Here is a 19,466-nt window from a genome sequence, read left to right as displayed (position 1 = left end):
CTAAACTATCTGCTGGAAGAAATGTTCATCACCGAGTCTGAGAACAAGGAGTTAACTGAGCTACTGAATATCCAGTCCAAACTCTGTCTGCAGAGTCTCCACAGATCTAGATCTTGTGTATTCTAATTATTGACTGTATCTTCTCATTCAAATATACATCAACTCATAAAAACCAAGGCTGGCCAGAATAGTGAACCACTTTTGACTCAGAAAGTCTGTCATTCTTTTCTGTATGGTGGCTAACATAGCATAATAAAAATAATAATAATTTTTTTTAAAGGGTGAGGCCGGTGGTGGGTATCGTGGAGGGCAAGTATTGCATGGAGCACTGGGTGTGGTGCATAAACAATGAATTCTGGAACACTGAAAAGAAATTTAAAAAATAAATAAAATTTTTTTTAAAAGGAAGTCTGTCATTTACTACACTTATCACAGTTGTCTATGCTTTGTCTCTCTAGGTATTGTTCTAAAAATTCTGTAAAAAGTTTGTGGTTGAGCTGTGCCTCATTCCACATCCACTCAGGTACTGATGGTTACAGAATGCTGAACTCACCTTGACCATTCAGTTGAGAAAGCACCATGTTATATACTTCAGTAAACATCCTGCCTTCTGACTAGAGAAGGAATCCCTTCTGTTGTGGTTCTTTGTTAAACAATGGAACTATGAACTGAAAACAAATGGCATTTCCCCTGGGGTTCTCTGGGTTCTTACATGTATACTCATGGTAATAATAATTCTTTTGTTTACTTGGTAAAGTGGAGGGCTTTTGCCAAGGACAATTTAGTGATATAATGATTATTATGTATTTGATTTTGTAAGATTTTATATCCATGAGGAACACTGGAAATAAGACAAGATGCCAAATATATAACAGTCATTTTTTTAATGGTATGCAAACATTTATAAATGCTGAAATGATCCAAATTGGACTTTTTGAAAGGTCCTTTAGCAGGACTAAGGAGAAAGTTGATCAGGAACTTCTCTATCCCCCACATACCCAGCAGTCCCCCAACGTCATAAAGTCTCTGTCAGCCTGCTTCTCCATCATTTCTCCCCACTTCACTTCTCTGTCTCCTACTCCCCCGATACCACTTGTGAGGAAGATAGCTTATGCCACACCAAATCCCTTGTTCTGTGGGTGGGTGGAGGGGACCTCCCAAATCTGACTCAAATTCTGAGAAATCTTTTCCTCCTCTCTGGCAATCATACTTGCAGTGCACACGATATCATAAATCAGTTTCCCGTCAAGTTTTTATTGCACCTGGCTAGCAGTGTTTATGCAGTAATATTTAAACCTTGGACAACAGTATAATTTAGAGCTATAATAAATGAATTTCAAATCCCACTACAGATAGGAAAAAAGTTACTGAATAATTTACATGCTTATTATATACCTATACTCTGGGCCTGAACTTGACTGACTGATTAGGCTAATTGTCATTACTTTGTTTTTGTTTTTTGGGTTTTGGGGGGGGTAAAATTATTTTTTCAGTGTTCCAAGGTTCATTGTTTATGTACCACACCCAGTGCTCCATGCAATATGTGCCCTCCTTAATACCCAACACCAGGTTCATCCAACCTCCCACCCCCCTCCAAAACCCTGTTTGTTTCTCCGAGTCCACAGTCTCTCATGCTTCATCTCCCCCTCTGATTTACCCCAAATCACTTTTCCTTTCCTTCTCCTAATGTCCTCCATGTTATTCCTCATGCTCCACAAGTAGGTGAAACTATATGATAATTGACTATCTCTGCTTGACTTATTTCACTCAGCATAATCTTCTCCAGTCCCCTCCATGTTAATACAAAACTTGGGTATTCATCCTTCCTGATGGAGGTGTAATATTCCATTGCATATATGGACCATATCTTCTTTATCCATTCGTCTGTTGAAGGGCATCTCGGGTCTTTCCACAGTTTGGCAATTGTGGCCATTGCTGCTATGAACATTGGGATACATATGGCCCTTCTTTTCACTACATCTGTATCTTTGAGGGCAAATGACCAGTAGTGCAACTGCAGGGTCATAGGATAGCTCTATTTTTAATTTTTTTGAGAATCTCCACAGTTTTCCAAAGTGGCTGCACCAACTTGCATTCCCACCAGCAGTGTAGGAGGGTTGCCCTTTCTCCACATCCTTTCCAACACTTGTTGTTTCCTGTCCTGTTAATTTTGGCCATTCTAATTGGTGTAAGGTGGTATCTCAATGTGGTTTTGATTTGAATTTCCCTGATGGCTAATGATGTTATTACTTTGGAAGGAAAATCACAGTTCTATAAGGCAAGATATAATCCTAAGGACACCCCAAAGGTTATAATGCTTTTGGTATTTAGAAAGCCTTAAGTGTGCTAAAGAAATTGATAGGAAACTGCTCAGGGATATACATGAAGTTACCTTGGTTAAAAGACATTGAATCCAAATTTCAATACATTCAGAAAATGTTGGAGATGTAAGATATAGGTTAACTTTTCAGTTATTTATGCAAGAGTTGGGTGTAACACTTAACATGGTTAAAAAGAGAAATGTTATGTGTATTTTACTACCATAAAAAATAAATAAAATTCAGGCTGCATAAACTTGAGAAGACTCAAGCATATGCTTATAAGGTACAAGTATATCAGTGCTTTGGTGGGAATTTAAAATTGTAAACACCTATGTTAGAAAAAGAAAAGAGAAAGAATCTCAAATCAATAACCCTAATTTTCCACCTGAAGACACTGGAAAAGAAGAGAAAAATCACCCAAAGCAAGCAGAAGGAAGGAAAGAATAAGAATTAGAGAAAAATTTGATGAAATAGAGAACAGAAAAACTAAAGAGAAAATCAATACAACCAAAAGTTAGTTCTTTCAAAAGATCAACAAAATTGGCCAATCTTCAGCTACAGAATAAAAAAGAATAGAATTACTAAAATCAGAAGTGAAATCTTTACTACTGTTGTACATAAATTTTTAAAAAATCATGAGGGAATATTATTAAAAACTTGTGTGCCAACCAACAATTTAGATAACTTAGATGAAATGGAAAAATTCCTAGAAAGACCCAGATTATCAAACTTGACTCAAGGCGGGGGGGGGGGGGGAATATATGTGTGTGTGTGTGTGTGTGTGTGTGTGTATGTATACACACACACACACACACACACACACACACATTCAATTTCTTTCCTTCAAATTGAATTAGTAATTTAGAAAAACAAATACTTCCCACACACAAAAACCCAGGACCAGGTGGTTTCACTAGTGAACTCTATCATTTAATGGGGTCTGAACTTTCATACATCTTCCAAAAAATGAGAAGAGTAGGATATACTTTCCAACTCATTCTATGAGGTTAGTAGTAGCCAAAGCTATCACAAGAAAAGAAAACACAGACCAATATCTTTTATGAGTATACATGCAAAAATCCTCAACAAAATACTAGTAAATGGAATCAAGCAATGTATAGAAAGAATTACACACCATGACAAAGCAGGATTTATCACAGAAATTCAATGTTGGCTTAATATTCAGTGATCAATCATTATAATAAACCTAATCAGTAGAATAAATGACAAAACATATGATAATGGTAATAGATGTAGAAAAAGCATTCTGAAAGTTTCAACACCCTTTCATGGTTTAAAAAAAAGAGAATGCTTTAAGAACTAGGAATAGAAGGGAACTTCCTAAATCCCATAAAGGACATACAAAGTGGGAAGAGACTGAATGTTTTCACCCTAAGATCAGAAATAAGATAAGATGTCTTTTCTTGTCACTTCTATTCAACATAGTACTGAGGTTCTAGCCAAGAAAATTGAGCAAGAAAATGAAATAAAAAGCATCCAAATTAAAAGGAAGAAATGAAACTATTTATAGATGATGATCTTGTATGTAGAAAATACTAAGGAGTTCATGAAAAAAATTAACATTATTACTATTAGAATTAATAATAAATGAGTTCAGCAAAGTTTCAAGACTCAAGATCAATATGCAAAAATCAATTGTATTTCTATATACTATCAATGAATAATCCAAAAATGAAATTAGGAAAACAATTCCATCTATAAGAGCATCAAAAGTTATAAAAAAATAGGGGTACCTGGGTGGCTCAGTGGGTCAAAGCCTCTGCCTTCGGCTTGGGTCATGATCTCAGGGTCCTGGGATCGAGCCCTGCATCGGGCTCTCTGCTCAGCGGGGAGCCTGCTTCCTCCTCTCTCTCTGCTTGCCTCTCTGCCTACTTGTGATCTTTGTCTGTCAAAAAAATAAATAAAAATCTTTAAAATATATATATTTTAAAAAGTTATAAAAAATAGTTAGGAATACATTTAACCAAGAAATGCATAACTTGTATTCTGAGAAAGTCAAGTATCATATGGTTTCACTTATTGGTGGAGCATGACAAATAATATAGAGGACAAGGGTAGATGGAGAGGAGAAGGGAGTTGAGGGAAATTGGAAGGGGAGGTGAACCATGAGAGACTATGGACTCTGAAAAACAACCTGAGGGTTTTGAAGGGGCGGGGTGGGAGGGTGGGGGAACCAGGTGGTGGGTATTAGGGAGGGCACAGATTGCATGGAGCACTGGGTGTGGTGAAAAAACAATGAATACTGTTACGCTGAAAATAAATAAAATAAAAAAAAAAAAAAGAAATTTGGATCTATAAAAAGAAATGGAGAATCCCAGAAACACTAAAATGAAGGTGAATAAAAAATTTTGTGTTATTTCATTTATAAGACTGTCTAAAGTAAAAGTATTCTGGAAACTATAAAACATTGTTGAAAGAAATCAAAGAATATCTAGAAAAATGGAAAGACTTCCCATGCTCATGGATTGAAAGACTTAATACTGTTAACATGGCAATCCCCAGAGTGATCTGTAGAATCAATACAATACCTAGAAAAAGCTCAGCTGACTTATTTTCAGAAATTACAAACTGATGCTAAAATTCTTAAGGAAATTCAAGAGACCCAAAATAATTTAAAAATTCTTGAAAAAGATCAGAGTTGGAAGATTCACAATTCCCAGTTTCATAACCTAACACACTACTGATAAGGATGTAAATAGTGCAGCCACTTTGGAGAACAGTCTGGCAGTTCCCTAGATAGTTACTGTATGACCTCGTAATTCCACTCCTAGGTGTATAACCAAGAGAAATAAAAACATATATCTACACAAATACTTGTACAGTGATATTCATAGAAGCATCATTCATAATAGTCAAAAAGTGGAACAACTTAAATGTCTACCAACTGTTGAGTGGACAAATGAGATGTGGTAAATTCGTACAATGGAATTTTTTGGCGAGAAGAATAAATGAAGTACCACACATATTACAATATGGATGAACCTTGACAATATTATGCCAAGTGAATGAAGCCAGTCACAAGGGACCACATAATGTACGATTTTGTTTATATGAAATGTCCAGAATAGGCAAATCTTTATAGATAGAAAGTAGGTTAGTGGTTGTTGAGGGCTGCAGGAGGGATAATGGCTAAGGGGTGCGGTTTCTTTTTGAGACAATGAAAACATTCTAAAATGGATTGTGCTGATAGAAGCACAACTGTGTGAATATACTAACACACATTTAATCATGCATTTTAAATTTAAGGATAGATTGTCTCATATATGAATTATATTTCAGTAAAGCTACTTACAAAGAGCTGGATATAGACAGGGAAGGAAACCGCTAAAGGGTTATCTGAACAAGTCATGATAGCATTTAGTCCCCAAGTTGCTGAACTGATAAGAAGAAATTGGGTGCACTGTGATCTTAGAGGACCTGCAAAATAGAGCAGGATGTTATCAGAGAGCACTTATCAGAGAGATGAAGATATGGAAAAGGAAAGAAATCCAGGGCCCTCTAATTTAGGGAGCTCATACCAAACGTGACCCCCAGAGATGATGAGACATGTAAGAATTCTGGTTCTCAGTTAACCCAGAATAAAGTCTTAAACAGTGAAAAAAAATAGACAGAGATACTGCCAACTGCAGGGACTTTGAAAGAAAAGAATGTGTCCAGCATCAAAGGAAGACTCAAAGGCAAAAACGTCTGGGAAAGAAAAGGCCAAGTTTATGGGCAAAGAACAAGGGGATCAGACTTCAGAAGCACTTACTGGTTTCATATAAAGCACAAGTGTTTAAAAGAATGACAACAACAAAAACCACACACACACACACACACACACACACACACACACACACACACACACTTCTCTTGCAATATTGCCAAGGCTGCCACATACACCATTGTCTGTTCCTAGCGAGAAATCAGTAATGTGCTCACACGTTTCTCACTGATTGTCATATTCATAAACATCCCAATAGTTTTTCGGGAAGTACTTGATATTTTATTTATTTGGGGGAACTAGGATAAGATGTGGAGACCCTGCTTTTTTTTTTTTTAATTTATCTCAGTGTGAATTATGTGCAGTTCTTCCTGACTGTGACACATCATAGTGGAGGTGGGGCAAAATATCAGGTTTATGCTGCCACACCAGGCTCATCTTGAAAGCAAAAATGCTAATTGCACCCAATAGAGGTCCAGGGACTCAATTCCAAAGGCCATAAAACTGCAGAGCTATGCTCCCCGTTTCCTCTTTCAGAAAAAGAAATTATTGTGTTAATTTCCTTTTGATGCCTAAAAACTTAGCAGCTTAAAACAACATCCTTTTACTGTTCCAGAGTTCTGTAGGTCAGAAGGCAGTTGGCTCAACTGGGCTCTCTGCTCAGGATCTCACAAGGCTGAAACCATGGTGATAGCCAGACTAGGTTTTTAGCTGAAGACTCAGGAAAAGAATTTACTTCGGAGCTTATTCGGAAAGTTGACAGAATTCAGCTCCATGCAGTGGTGGGAAACTGAGGTCCTGGTTTCTGGTCTGCTTGTCAGCCAGGGGCCAGGGACCAGGGGCTGCCACATTCTTTCACATGTGACCTCTCCTTCCCACCCACAAGGGCACCTGGGTTCCTTCTCATTCTCAGAATTTCTCTGACTTCCCTTTTTACCTTCCTAGTCTACCTTCCTCCTCTCAGATGGAAAAAGTCCTCTGCTTTTAAGGACTCATGAATAGACTAGATGCACAGAGAGAATTTCTGAATCTTAATGTCACCTGACCTGGAACTTTCATTACAACTACAAAATCCCTTCTTGGCAGCACCTAGATTAATGTTTGATTGAATAGCCACTGACAGGACTCCTGGGGCAGGAAAGCATTATTAGGACCCTGCCTACCACATCTGTAAACATAAAAGAGACAAAAAGGCTAATTCCTAGTTGACACAAGTGCTACCATTTCTATCCTGAGCCCCACTGCAATAAAACAACCAGTCACTCAGAGAAATTGATGTGTTACGGTAGGCATTCCAACCCACTTCCTTTTCTACACATATTGAGCCTTTGACTACCACATTAGGACCAACAGTAGAACAAGACTGATTATCCTTTGTGCTTCCATGCCTGTCAACTACCTGGCAAAAGCCTTTTATATAAATGTGGCTGTCAGATTAAGTGTGCACCAGAAAGACTGTTCTTAGAAAATAAAAAACCTCCAGAAACACAATTTCACAGCATATTATTTCTGCACTTGACTTTCTTCAACTGGCCTAGGCAATGACACTTGAAACTTTAGATCCCTTACTCCAACCGGCACATGACAATTTATGAGCAAAAGCTCTATTGATGGAAGGACTATGAGGGGGACAGGTAGATCCTTCTAGGTCACTGTATATGCCATTTTAATATCCTCTGAAATCAGAAATTATTCAAGGAATAAACCAGCCATAGAACAGAACAACCACAACAAATTCCTTGTACAAGTCTAAGCACAGCCTCCTTACAAACCTAGTAGAAAGGGATATCAGTCTGTGCAAGACCTAAGAGCCATTCATGGAGTTATTCCTAAATTTCCAGAAGTCCATAATGCTAATGTTCTTCTCTCTCCAGTTCCACTACTTATAAGTAAATAGTCATGGTCCTGGCCTCACTCACCTTCATTAGCATTTTTGTAAATAAAGATTGTTTAGTTTTCCTTTATTTGGAATGACTAACAATATTTTTGGTCAATAATGCCTTGGGGATTCACACAGGTACCTTTATTTTCCTTCCAGCCTTTAAATAATAAATTTAAAAAGGCAACACTCTTAAAGGTTAAGATTTCATTCAATATAAAAGACCTTACCTCATATTTACCTCTCCTGGAAAACAAGGATTCCATCTACTTCTTGAAAAGCATGTGACTGAATATGGTAAAGCCTGAAGGAAAAGTTACAATTTTGCCAAGAGATAGTACATTAGTTAGGAGGTGACCTCTCCATCAAAGAGCATACTCTACCCCAAAATTGGATTACACAGATCCAGCAACATCCAAACCCAACAACCAGATGGGAATTGATAGGATTCGCAGAGCTTAAGAGGTATTACAGGCAATGGGTTCCCAACTTTTTCAGACTAACTGGAATCCTTCAAGAAATTACCAAAAACAGGTGACCTGAATTTACTTGAGAAGCTGCAATAGGCTTTGTCACTTCAAAATCTAAATTGTAGGTGACCCCAATCCCAGGTCTATCAGAATACAAGAATAAATAAATAGATGATCATCACTTTATGTCCTTTCAATACATTTCCTTGTGCTGAAACAAAAAAAGGGTGGCAGGAGGGTACCAATGTGATGGAGGGTTTGGCTCAATGCCATGGGAAATACCACTTCCTATTTAGGTATTTCTCTAGATTCAATGGCTAGTGTTTTCCTCCCTATTATGTGCCATGACTGTGGTTGCAAAACTGGTAGATGTTTCTGTGGATGTCACCCTTGCCACACCGCTAATGTCAGCTTGTGGATGCTATTCAATCCTGTCTATTAGCTAGCAACATCCAGCGTTGCTCAGTAGGCAGATTAACTATGACTGATCACTATTGTTGGTCTCTTGTGTGACCATCTGTCACTGATACAATCTCAATCCTGCAGTGTCTCTTCCACCACTTGATGAAGGAGAGCCTCATGACTCTATGACAGCAACTGTAAAATTGGGTGTCCAAGAGGAAGGTCAAGTTGATGTTTCCCTAGGGAATGTGGAGCAAATGTTCTTTTTAAATGATCAACGTCGATACTATTGAGGTTTGGCAGAGACTACATAAAATTGTAAGAGGATAACCTTCCACCCACAGCTGGGTCAGCCCAAGTGTTGGAACTAGTAGCCTTGACAAGAGCAGGTGTCGAAAGGTACAAGTTAAGGCACGTAGTGAGAGTAATGATAAAGAAGGGGAAGGGAATGTGCTGGTAGATATTAAACAAAATAAGTGGCACTTTTGTCCTTGTTGATAAGACTTATTTATGATTTATGATTATGATAGGACTTATTTATGATTTATGATTACAATTGGACTTATTTATGATTTATTATTATGATAGGACTTATTTTTAAGAAAATTAATATATTTATAGATAAAATCTGTTTCAGACATAGGATATTAGCCTCAGGTTCAGGAAAAAAAGAAACATTTGCTAAAATCAAGTTGTTCTGTCAATTTCAATAGGTCCTAATGCAGCTAAGATGGCCCTTTGGTTGCACCCAAAAAATGAGATGAAGTTTGACCAAAATGTAATAACACTGCTTCCACCATGAATAAGGGTTTATGGGGGAAATTTCTCCTTGGTAGCTAGAGATGTGGAGGGCTTATGCTTAATCTGTACCATCATAACCCAGAAAACAACAACAACAACAACAATGACTATGAAGGTGGGATACAAATGGGTCTGCGCCATGTCCCAGAGGAGTTTCAGACACATAAAGATAGGCTACATCCAGTTACCCAAGTCACAAGACTATGAGTATTGCTTGGGATGGCTTATAAACTCTCTGGATGGTGAAGTCTTCTCAAACAGAAAAGCCACTGCAAGAAAAGATATATCTACACAAATTGTTAGACAATGTTTTTTCCCACCAGGGGATACTATCTCTACTCCCTAGTGTTAAAGGTACTGGGACAGTCATGAAGGAACTTGGTAAGGTTCTCTCGTTTAATCAAAATCTTATTGCCCCTTTTTTTAATATGATTGTCTGTTTTGTGTGTGTTGAGTTTGAGGAGTTCTTTATAGATCCTGGATATCAACCTTTTATCTGTACTGTCATTTGCAAATATCTTCTCCCATTCCGTGGGTTGCCTCTTTGTTTTGATGACTGTTTCTTTTGCTGTGCAGAAGCTTTTTATCTTGATGAAGTCCCAGAAGTTCATCTTTGCCTTTGTTTCCTTCGCCTTTGGAGACATATCTTGAAAGAAGTTGCTATGGCTGATATCAAAGAGGTTACTCCCTATGTTCTCCTCGAGGATTCTGATGGATTCCTGTCTCACGTTGAGGTCTTTTATCCATTTCGAGTTTATCTTTGTGTACGGTGTAAGAGAATGGTCAAGTTTCATTCTTCTACATATAGCTGTCCAGTTTTCCCAGCACCATTTATTGAAGAGACTGTCTTTTTTCCACTGGATATTTTTTCCTGTTTTGTCAAAGATTATTTGACCATAGAGTTGAGGGTCCATATCTGGGCTCTCTACTCTGTTCCACTGGTCCATGTGTCTGTTTTTATGCCAGTACCATGCTGTCTTGGTGATCACAGCTTTGTAGTAAAGCTTGAAATCAGGTAACGTGATGCCACCAGTTTTATTTTTGTTTTTCAACATTTCCTTAGCAATTCGGGGTCTCTTCTGATTCCATACAAATTTTAGTATTATTTGCTCCAGCTCTTTGAAAAATACTGGTGGAATTTTGATTGGAATGGCATTAAAAGTATAGATTGCTCTGGGCAGTATAGACATTTTAACGATGTTTATTCTTCCCATCCAAGAGCATGGAATGGTCTTCCATCTTTTTGTGTCTTCTTCAATTTCTTTTAGGAGTGTTCTGTAGTTCCTCGAGTACAGATCTTTAACCTCTTTGGTTAGGTTTATTCCGAGGTATCTTATGGTTTTTGGTGCTATAGTAAATGGAATCGATTCTCTAATTTGCCTTTCTGTATTTTCATTGTTAGTGTATAAGAAAGCCACTGATTTCTGGACATTGACTTTGTATCCTGCTACATTACTGAATTGCTGTATGAGTTCTAGTAGTTTGGAGGTGGAGTCTTTCGGGTTTTCCATATAAAGAATCATGTCATCTGCGAAGAGAGAGAGTTTGACTTCTTCCTTGCCAATTTGGATACCTTTTATTTCTCTTTGTTGTCTGATTGCTGTTGCTAGGACTTCTAATACTATGTTGAACAAGAGTGGTGAGAGTGGGCAAAAAATGGGCAGAAGATATGAACAGACACTTCTCCAAGGAAGACATACAAATGGCTACCAGACACATGAAAAAATGTTCATCATCACTAGCCATCAGGGAGATTCAAATCAAAACCACATTGAGATACCACCTTACACCAGTTAGAATGGCCAAAATTAGCAAGACAGGAAACAACGTGTGTTGGAGAGGATGTGGAGAAAGGGGAACCCTCTTACACTGTTGGTGGGAATGCAAACTGGTGCAGCCACTTTGGAGAACAGTGTGGAGATTCCTCAGGAAATTAAAAATAGATCTTCCCTATGACCCTGCAATTGCACTACTGGGTATTTACCCCAAAGATACAGATGTAGTGAAAAGAAGGGCCATCTGTACCCCAATGTTTATAGCAGCAATGGCCACGGTCGCCAAACTGTGGAAAGAACCAAGATGCCCTTCAACGGATGAATGGATAAGGAAGATGTGGTCCATATACACTATGGAGTATTATGCCTCCATCAGAAAGGACGAATACCCAACTTTTGTAGCAACATGGACAGGACTGGAAGAGATTATGCTGAGTGAAATAAGTCAAACAGAGAAAGTCAAGTATCATATGGTTTCACTTATTGGTGGAGCATAACAAATAATATAGAGGACAAGGGTAGATGGAGAGGAGAAGGGAGTTGAGGGAAATTGGAAGGGGAGGTGAACCATGAGAGACTATGGACTCTGAAAAACAACCTGAGGGTTTTGAAGGGGCGGGGTGGGAGGGTGGGGGAACCAGGTGGTGGGTATTAGGGAGGGCACAGATTGCATGGAGCACTGGGTGTGGTGAAAAAACAATGAATACTGTTACGCTGAAAATAAATAAAAAATTAAAAAAAAAATCTTATTGCCCCTACTCACCACAGTCTCCTCACCACAGTCTCCAGGAAAAGTAGAGGTACCAGCGGAACTCTCAAAAACTTTAAATTGGGGCAGCGGGAGCAGGAAGGTACTTCTTTGTGGCAGTCTGGCTATTTTTCATTTCAGTTGTGGTGGTTTAAAAGCTGAGGGGATATGGAAAAGAGCTACCACTCCTAGCCTTCTTTCTCCTGAGTTTGTGACTCTTAGGTCCAAGATGGGCAGTCTGCTCTGTTTTGGGGAGGCCCCCAGAGCACTGGCATGGCAGTAGACCAATTAATGCCCCAGAAAGTCTACTGACTGCCATCATCCCCAGAAGTCTGCAAGTGGCCAAAGCCACTGGCTCTGATGACATGATCTTGGTGGAGATCATTTGACATTTAGCGGTGATGCTGCCAAAGAACATAAGGCTCAAAATACATTTGAAGAGATGGAGAAAAATTTAGGTCGTTTTTCTCTTGGTAAGTGCAGCTGGAATTAACAGGAATAAGCTTTTAGTAAGAAAAAAACCCTGAAGGTACAATATCACAGCAAATACTAAACTCTTGGGTTCCATGCTGACTTGGAAAGCTGCCAGGAAGACTATGATTCAACACCACAGAGGGTCTATCGTTACTGTAGGATGCATTATTGGCTTAAAAGGCAATTCTGGCCAGTCTGTACGGTGCCAGTAAAGGAAGATTCTTTGGATTTTCTCATACTCTTGCTAACAAGAAAGAAAATTATGGTGAATATAGTTGCACCAGGATTTGTTCACGCAGATAGGATGAAAGACTTGAACATTTAAAGAAAAATAGCTCTCTTGGGAGGTTTGGAGAACCTATTAATGTGTACATGACATTGTGCTTCTTTTGGAATCACCATATATGGTTTTAGAATCACCATAATCACAAAGCACCTGCATTGTGCACCAAATATGGTTGCACTTGGTTGATTTCAGGGTCATGAGTTAGAATCATCATGTTACAGAGCATGTTCTGGTAGTGGAAGAGGGATTACAACTCATGATATAATTTACAGATTATTAAGTTCAAATAATGATTAGAATAAAGGGTACATTTTGTTTGACTCTTGATTTGAGGGTCATACATACATGGGTGGCATTTGCTACAAATGAACATAATGATAAGAAAATACCAAAAAAAATTAAAAGTATGTACCTTACAGTCTGCAGCAATTTTAGTAGACAGACATTTTGCAAGTGATATAAACAGGTATTATCCTAATTTCTGTATTTTCTCTCAAAATTATATAGTCTAGTTTTTTGAGTCATTTTATTGGATTAGACTAAGTTCTCTAGGAGTTAACTTTGTGCACCATTGCCAAAATAGAAGTATTTACAGGGCACCGGTTGGTTGTCAATACTTTAGGAACCCTGCTAAATTTTTCTATTCCTTTTCCATATGCCTTGGAAGATCACTTGTTAAAAACAAGTTAAAAAATTATCAGTATCAGTTAAAGACAGACCTGAATTTAGATTCTGGTTTCTTTGAGTGACATGACTTCTGACTGAGCAGCTGGGCAAAATAATCTATGAATATAAGTGTGGTACAATTGACCTCTATAAAAACTCTCAAAGATGATGAGGATTAACCCTGGAGGTTTTACTATCTGGTACAATAATGAGCCACATAGACCTCATCAACATAGGAAATGGAAGTTTTGTGGGTTTTTTTTTTTTTTAATCCACTAAACACTCAGTAGGACAAATACTTAAAAACAGTCTAAGTGGAGTGCCTGGGTAGATCAGTCAGTTAAGCATCCAACTCTTAGTTTTGGCTTACGTGGTGATCTCAGGGTCTTGGAATTGAGTCCCTCATGAGGGCCATACTCAGCGAAGTGTCTGCTTCTCCACTCCCTCTGCTCCTCCCCCAACTCATACACTCTCTCCCTCTTGAATAAATACATAAATCCTTTTTTTTAAAAAAATCAGCATTAGAAGTAATGACATTTTAAAAATTGAGAGTATTCTGGGGCGCCTGGGTGGCTCAGTTGATGGGCGTCTGCCTTTGGCTCAGGTCATGACCCCAGGGTCCTGGGTTTGAACCCCACATCAGGCTCTCTTCTCAGCAGCAAACATGCTTCTTCCTCTCCCATTCCCCCTGCTTGTGTTCCCTTTCTCTCTGTCTCTCTCTCTGTCAAATAAATAAATCTTTAAAAAAAGAATGAATGAATAAATAAATAAATAAAAATTAAGAGTATTTTGCATTAATAAATATAATAATGACTCCTAAGCTAAAATTTTAGAAAGATAATAGCTAATAACTTATGATCAGTCATAAATGATAATGTAAATAAATATGCAATAACAATGAATTAAATGTCTTTACGAGGAACAGGTAAAGCATTGGTCTTAAAAGAAAATATTTGCCTGAGAATAAAAGATAAAGAGAAACTGAATATAAAATATCAACAGCATCAATTTGGCATTGAACTCTTTGGTGGTGAATAGTGTGATATTTAAACATCATTGGATTTATGTTGATTTTTATTACTATCATTTTTAAAATATTTTTTCAAATTTTTACTTAAATCCTAGTTAACATATAGTATAATTTTGGTTTCAGGAGTAGAATTTAGTGATTCATCACTTACATACAATATCCAGTGCTCATTACAACAAGTGCCCTCCTTAATACCCATCACCCATCAAGCCTATCCCCTGCTTACCTCCCCTCCATCAACCCTCAGTTTGTTCTCTATTATTCAGAGTTTCTTACGGTTTGCTTCTGTCTTTTATTTATTTATTTATTTATTTATTTATTTATTTATTTATTTTGCTATTCTCTATGTTCCTCTGTTTCATTTCCTAAATTCTACATATGAATAAAATCATATAGTATTTGTCTTTCTCTGACTTATTTTGCCTAGGAAAATATACTCCTATCCACATTATTGCAAATGGCAAAATTTCATTCTTTTTGATGGCTGAGTAATATTGCTATATATCTATATATATCTATATATATCTATATATATCTATATATATATACACACATGCTATACACACACACACACACACATATATATGTATAGATAGATAGATAGATAGATAGATATGCATACATACCACAGCTTCTTTATCCATTCATCAGTTGTTGGACATTTGGGCTCTTTCCATAATTTGGCTATTGTTGATAGTGCTGCTATAAACATGGGGAGGGGGAATGTGCCTCTTCCAATCAGTATTTTTGTATCCTTGGGTAAATATGTAGTAGTGCAATGGCTGGGTTGCAGGGTAGCTCTGTTTTCAACTTTTTGAGGAAACTCCATACTGTTTTCCAGAGTGGCTGCAGCAGCTTGCATTCCCACCAACAGTGTAAGAGTGTTCCCCTTTCTCCACATACTCACCAACATCAGATATTTCCTGTGTTGATAATCTTAGCCATTTTGACCAGTGTGAGGTGGTATCTCATCACAGTTTTGATTTGTATACCCCTGATAATGAGGTTGAGCATTTTTTCATGTGTCTGTTGGGGTTCTGGATGTCTTCTTTGGAAAAAAGTCTGTTGATGTCTTCTGCCCACATCTTAGCTGGATTATTTGTTTTTTGGGTGTTGGGTTTGATAAGTTCTTTATAGATTTAGATACTAACTCTTTATGAGATATGTCATTTTTAAAAATCTCCTGTCTTTTAGTTTCATTGTTTTCCTCACTGTGGAGAAGTTTTTTATCTTGTTGAAATCCCAGTAGTTTAGTTTTGCATATTTCCCTTGCCTCCAGAGGCTTGTCTAGTACAAAGTTGTTACAGCCAAAGTCAAAGAGGTTGTGCTGTGTTCTCCTTGAGGATTTTGATGTTTTAAACATTTATTGCATTTTTATAGATTTGTTGGAGCTGAACATTATTTTATATAAACATTTAATTTTATAATGTATATCACTGCAAAAGTATGACTAGGATATACTAAATCAATATAATATAAGAAAAGTAATGAAAATAAAAAGTAGTAAGTCTAAGCTCTAAATTAAGAAAAAAAATTTTTAACTGGATATGTTCTCTGAAACTCTTGGACATCCCTGGCTAAGAATTTTACCCCTTATGGCCATCAGGTCAGCCCATTCTGGAACTCCTAGACTATAAACTTATGAGACAATAACTAGAAGACCATGCACCTGCGAGTCTTAGCACCCTTCACTGACTTGACTTTGCATCATACAGAACTAGCTAAGTGCTATCAAAATGAAAATTCAATAATTACTCTTATCTTCCAGGGCTGCAAGATGGATTTTTAAAACTTTCACCTTTAGAACCTCTTCACTCCTTCAACTTAGATACTCCATATTCTGGAAAAGACACCAATTGGAAATCTTCTGTGGTGCAATGCTGGAAAGGATCCTATGAAGGCATCTTAACAGATACTGTCATGAAAACACCAGGAGTTTATTCTTGAATCCATGAATCTATTTCTTATGCAAAAGAAGGCCATTGAAATTGATTTGATAATACAGGACTACTGGGACTATATATCATTGGGTATCTCAAAATAAGACTTAAAAATACATATAGATGAAGTGAACTGTCTGATGGCTGACAGCAGCAACCCAAGTACTTTGAACCAAGCTGATGAATATTTGAAGTAGACAGCTTCTACCCAAGATTACCAGAAAATGACCCATTGCCCAAAACTATTAATTTTCTTTATTCCCTTCCTTCTTTTTAAATTATTTCTTCTGCTTTCTACTTGTCTCTAATTCTTATAGATACTGATTCCTTTTCATTGACTTAGCCTTGCTGATACTTAATATACTACAAATTATTTTATGTTTTTTAATCTTTTTAAGGCATAGAGATCTTATGCTAGTCATGGCCTTTTTCCCTTTCTAAGAGTGTAAATCCTCCAGGATATCTGACAAGTTGCTGGATTTTTGATCCATCAGCAACCTCTGGTGTATCCCATATAATTAGATATCAAACATTTCATATTTCTGTCCAAGATTTCCAACCTTATGATACTAACTTGTCCCATTAAATCACATGTATTAAACACATATCTTCAATTATAGGCACTGATACCATTGTTATAGTTATACTTATCCTGAATATTTGCTCATCCTGGACCTGAAATCTTTTCCAAAGGTTGAACTAAAAACTGAGTAGGTTTCCTCTGATAATTCTTACCCAAATTCCTACCCAAATTTTTGTAAATGTACACTAAATTCCATGACTAATTAAAAATTGTTTCCTCAAGCAGTAGCATATGTGTCATGGAAATTCTCATCAAACCCAAATCAAACTGAAAACTAAAATTTGGACCAAGAAACAAACATTGTGCTAACACTACGTAGAGGAAGGTAAATATATCTATGCAGTTGGAGAATTCAAATATATCAAGCAATTAACATTTATTATATACCAAAAGTGGAACATAAACTTTGACCATAAGACTTTATTTTATTTTATTTTATTTTATTTTGGATTACATAAACAGTCTTTACTCTAGGATGGTTTCTTAGTCTGTCCACTTGATAGTGGTTATTATGAAGTTCAAATGAGATAATGTGCATTTTGAAAGTAATTTTAAGCTATAAAACACTTTATGAATATTGGTAATTGTTCTTAATGACATTATTACTATTAATACAGTCAAAAACTCATCTGGAACTTCCCAAATTATTTTCAAGTACATCACAAAACTATGTGGGATAGAGGATTTTTAAAATTATGTTCAGTAGTCACCATATAGTACATCATTAGTTTTTGATGTAGTGTTCAATGATTTATTAGTTACGTATAACACCCAGTGCTCATCATAACACATGCTCTCCTTAATACCGTAAGACTTTATATAAAAGCTGTTCTGACTGGTAAGTTCTTAATTTGTGGAAATCAAGAAATGCATTAATATGAAGGTCCACAGATTTTTAAATTCCCATATCTTTCAGGTACCTTTAACACCCACATGACACTTCCAATGAAATGCAAATCTATCTGGAGAAATTAGAGATGGTGGGATTCGTGTGTTTATGAAGGCATAAAAAAACTGTTATTATGGTAATCATTGCAAATAAATCTGTGCACTACAGGCTTGAAAATGAGTCTGGACTTTCTTAATGAAGTGGTCCTAACAGAATTGTTTTAGATTATACACTATCAGACCAAGGCAATATCTGTGCGCTGGCTGAACCTCCTGTTAAAACCAGATAAATGAGAGTTGCTTACATAAAATTCAAGAACAGCCAACTGGTTATCCAAAATGTGACAACACTTACCATAGGATCTTTTCACACAGCTTGAGTTTGGCAAAAGAAAGAGCACTTTGTAAATATTAGTTATGCTGTTTCTAGCTCTGTTTCTAATCAGTACAGTTGTCAAATTATTTATAAACAAGTTCTAAAATGCTGCTGCATACTTACCATCTCATCAAAAATCAAATGATCCTAAATAAAGAAGATTCTAAAGCAATTCAAATAAACACATTTCTGAGAGATTGGCACCTATGTTAGAGTGTGATGATGGCCCCAATTCTTCGTGCCTCTTGCTGTCCTTAGCTTCTTACATGTGCCCTCTCTCTTTGAGGCATGGGATCATAAGAAAAGAGTAAAGCTGAGAATATAATAGGAACATGAGAAAAACTCTGCACTCATCCCCAATCTATGGACAAGATAAAACCAGATGATTTCGAAGCCTGTGGTGCACTGAAAAGTAACCATAGCAACAAGATAACCCAAACCTAGATAAACTATTGCTTATATTGACTTAACTTCCCACCCTAAAAGCCTAGTAGAAGGTGTTCCCATTCCTACTTCAGTGCAAAATACCACTTACTTCAGCCTTCACTGAGCAACACACTGTGTCTGGCTTTCAACCAGAAATTGCAAGATATAAAAAGGCAAGATATAAAATTGCAATATAAAAAGGCAAGAAAGAGAAAACTCTTTTCAAGAAATAGAGCAATGAACAGAAGCAGATTTAGATATGACTGGATATTGGGAGTACAGATAGGAAATTTTAAGTGACTACAATTAATATCTTAAAGATTTATGGAAAAGTTGACAATATGCATGAACAGATGAGGAATTTCAGCAAAGAAATATAAACTATAAGGAAGAATCAAATGGAATGCCAGAATAAAGCAAACTTGGTCAAAACTAATGACGAACGCCTGAATAGGCTCATTAAGACTTGACACCACAGAGGAAAGGATAAGTCAACTAGAAGAGAAGTCAACAGAAATTACCCAAACCAAAACACAAACAAGGGGAAAAAAAAAAGAGAGAGAGAGAGAGAGGATAATCCAAAAGCTGTGAGACAATATCAAACAGCCTAATAGTGTAGGATATGAATCTCAGAAGAAGAAGAGGGTGAGAAAGGGAGAGAAAAAATATTTAAAGAG

At 36.9% G+C, this 19,466-nt stretch overlaps 1 pseudogene across 1 annotated transcript; it reads left to right on the top strand.

Moving 5' to 3' along the window:
• The first annotated feature begins 12,490 nt into the window (after nt 1–12,490).
• On the top strand, nt 12,491–13,019 carry LOC308346585 (3-oxoacyl-[acyl-carrier-protein] reductase-like; annotated as a pseudogene). Its single transcript has one exon. The product of its transcript is annotated as a 3-oxoacyl-[acyl-carrier-protein] reductase-like (transcript).
• Nucleotides 13,020–19,466: the final 6,447 nt, after the last annotated feature.

Source organism: Martes martes, assembly GCF_963455335.1.
Source record: "Martes martes genome assembly, chromosome: 7".
NCBI classification, from domain to species: domain Eukaryota; kingdom Metazoa; phylum Chordata; class Mammalia; order Carnivora; family Mustelidae; genus Martes; species Martes martes.
The sequence above is the reverse complement of the archived record's forward strand: the minus strand, read 5'-3'. Positions and strand labels throughout refer to the sequence as shown.